This window comes from Pygoscelis adeliae, unplaced genomic scaffold (assembly GCF_000699105.1).
Source record: "Pygoscelis adeliae isolate BGI_AS28 unplaced genomic scaffold, ASM69910v1 Scaffold151, whole genome shotgun sequence".
NCBI classification, from domain to species: Eukaryota; Metazoa; Chordata; class Aves; order Sphenisciformes; family Spheniscidae; genus Pygoscelis; species Pygoscelis adeliae.
In genome coordinates, this window is record NW_008824036.1 from 870,773 (window position 1) to 873,842 (window position 3,070).

Below are 3,070 nucleotides of genomic sequence, written 5' to 3' on the forward strand. Positions count from 1 at the left end.
CACGGGGACAATAAGCTCCCTTTTCAATTTAATTTTCAATGCAAGGAGGAAATACTGCATAAAGCAAACAAAAGCCAAGGTATATTTTTATCACGGGACCTGAAGCTGAGAGACTTTTTTTTTCTTTTTTTTTTTAGTGCTGGGAATGGTGATGATGACTGATAGCCTCTGGTTAGTCACAAAACAGGGCATGCACTGCATCCCTCCCAAATACCCTCCTCTGTAGCCACCAGCCAGAACCTGGAGAGGACTCATCCTCCGGGTGCTCCAGCTCCTAGGCCCTGCCAAGATCAACTTTTAAAAAGTTGAGTACTCAAAACTAGTCACAGCTATGTTTGGCCACTTACAAAAGTGGCCTGATTTTCACAACTGCTGAGTGCAGTGGGAGCTGGAAGGCATATTCTGCTCCTGAGAAAATCGGGTCACTTAATTAGGTGACTAGCTATGGCTTAGGTGCTCAGATTTCCTTATGCTGGGTAGCAAGTGTTGGCTGTAGTATTGTAGCTAGTGGTAAGAAGTGGTTTTGTGACGCAGATGCACCAGAAAAGAAGAAAAGACAGATGACGACTTATTTTTCAGAATCTACCAAACCAGCACCACACAGTAACCATTTCTGGTCATGCAAAAATTGCAGCTGGATTCAGATAGGAGGTGAAAAGCTTTGTGCAGCTTTAGTAGTCCCTTGAGCCACCCAATTCCTCCATCTCTTAACTTCTGCTGCCTCTGAGATGAAGTACAGGGAAATCATTTAACAACGCACAGCAACATATAATAGCAATTTTGAACAGAGAGCAACGGAGATGCAGGGCTGGAGATGGAGGATTTAGGGAAGGGGAAAGAAGATCCTAATAGCAGTGTCTTCCAAAAGCACTGCAGGTATTTTAGCCACCACAGAGAATCAGATTTTTTTCATTCTTCAACCTCAAAGGCCTTCCTGTGACACTCTTCAACATCAAGTCACAAGGAAAGTCTTCCTCCACTCAATCACTGGTTAAACAATATCAAAATATTGCTAGGAAGTGTCCCAGCTAAACAGTTGACCCCTTAGCCTGAAACATTACAGCGGAACCGGTATTGCTGCCCTGGAATACATATATTACTGTGTAAATGGTGCCCATTTTAACCCCAGCCCGCTTAATGGGAGAGCACACAGCTCTGCATGCTACAGAACTTAACTCATTACTGTTGAAGGATTTTTGGCTTCCTGCAATTTCAGGGTAGGAAAAAAAAAGGCAACAGGGGAACGTCAATTCAGCTAGGAAATATATATCAATAAACATAAAGTATAATGGCAAAATCCCATTTACTTCAGAGGAAATGACTGTAATGGGGAATGATGCATTAACCATAAAGAGAACCTTCAGTCTCAGAAGCACCACACAGAAATCCTTCCTCTGTCAGGAGGAAGTGCTCAGGTTTCTTACGCTAGTCCAGTTTGAAAAAGGAGGGTGCGTACGGCTGCCAATGGTGCCGTAGTGCATGGGGTAATGAACTGCCATGTGGGAAAGTTAATGCAGACAGCACAAGAGCAAGGGACGGGGGTGAACTATTTTGAGATAGTTCTTTATCTGCACCTGCGTTATATTTTATCACTAAAAAGATATGCAAACTTTGGGGTGTTGATGCCCACAGCAGAGATCAGCTGACGTGCAAGGCGCTGTGCTAGGGCGGGGAAGATGAGTGCATTTGTGCACCATGGCCATGCAGGGTCCCCGGCCTCCATCGCGGCCAGGCTGGGCTGCAGGGGCTGAGACGTTCAAGCCCTCGGCGCTGGCCCTTCGGGCACGCACCGAGCAGAGACCGCTGCAGGCAACCTCCTCCTCTCCTCACACGTTCAAATACACCAAGGCTGAGTCACACAGCTGGTTTGAACCCTTGGGTGCAGGGAGCCTGTTTGTTCTCCAGAAGCAATGTCTAATTCATATAAAGTTGGCCCCTCTGGCTGCTGCTTAGGACTGAATTTCCCCGTTTCCATTGGCTCTCCCCTTGCTATAATAAGCAGAGATTCAAACCCTGCCGCCGGCAGAGCTGACCTCTGTTTGTAAGAGGGAGCTTGCTCTGCTGCGTGCTGCTGCTCACAGAGGCAGTAGAAAATGCTAGCAGCAGCCTCTACCTCAGATCCACCTACGAGTTGTCTGCCTACGGAGGCACTGAGGGATTTGTGAATGAGCAACGGAAGGATGGAGGCAGCCTGTAAAAGAAAGGGAATGACTAAATCTTCCCTTTCATTATGTGCCTCAAGCCTAGACAAACTTCTTATCCATGAACAAAAGCCCTCGGAAGGATGAATTCATCATTTCAAGTAGCCCTGAATCTTTGGCCCATAAAATATTTAGCTGTGTAAATAAAGATTTTTTGGAAACCACATTAAACATGATGGAAGTACTTGGCTCTCCTCATCACTAGGTTCAGTTCAAAGGACTGTCTGACGTGGTAAGATAGGAATTATGGATCATAATTTATGCCAAATGAGTCTGAAAGAAGAATGCTGTCAAATAGAACATTTGTGTTAGGATTATAAAATAGGCACCTTTATTTTTGCTTGTGTGTGTATAAAATATGTATTTATGTAAACATATTTAAATAGGTATATGTATCTATTTAAAGCTTGACTTTTTTCAATCTATGTTGGTTTATGGTAAAAGCATAGAAAACAAAATGCTGGCTGGCTCCAGGGAATGACCAAAAAATAGGCCTTTTCTAGCTGTGGCTGCAGTTGCTGTTTGGCACATGCCTGTCAGTGCAGGTACAGGTCAGAAGCCTAATAGTTAACTCCCCCCTTAGCTTACATGTCAAACTCAGGTATGGTGCGGGAGGTCCTGAATTCAAACCCAGCTGTATAGCAATATGTATAGGGAAGCGGTTATAAATTCTTTGCAAACAGTAAAGTTCCCAGCTTTGTGTGTGTGTGTGTGTTTTTCCAAATTGCCCATCAAGTGCCCTTTACAGATTCCTTAAATTTTGCAGTTTTCATCAATTGTTTATACCATTAACAGTACAATAGTGGAAACGTGTCTATTTTAGGCTTTCAATAAACAAGTGCACATTGAAGAACAGTTCTGCGAGCAAA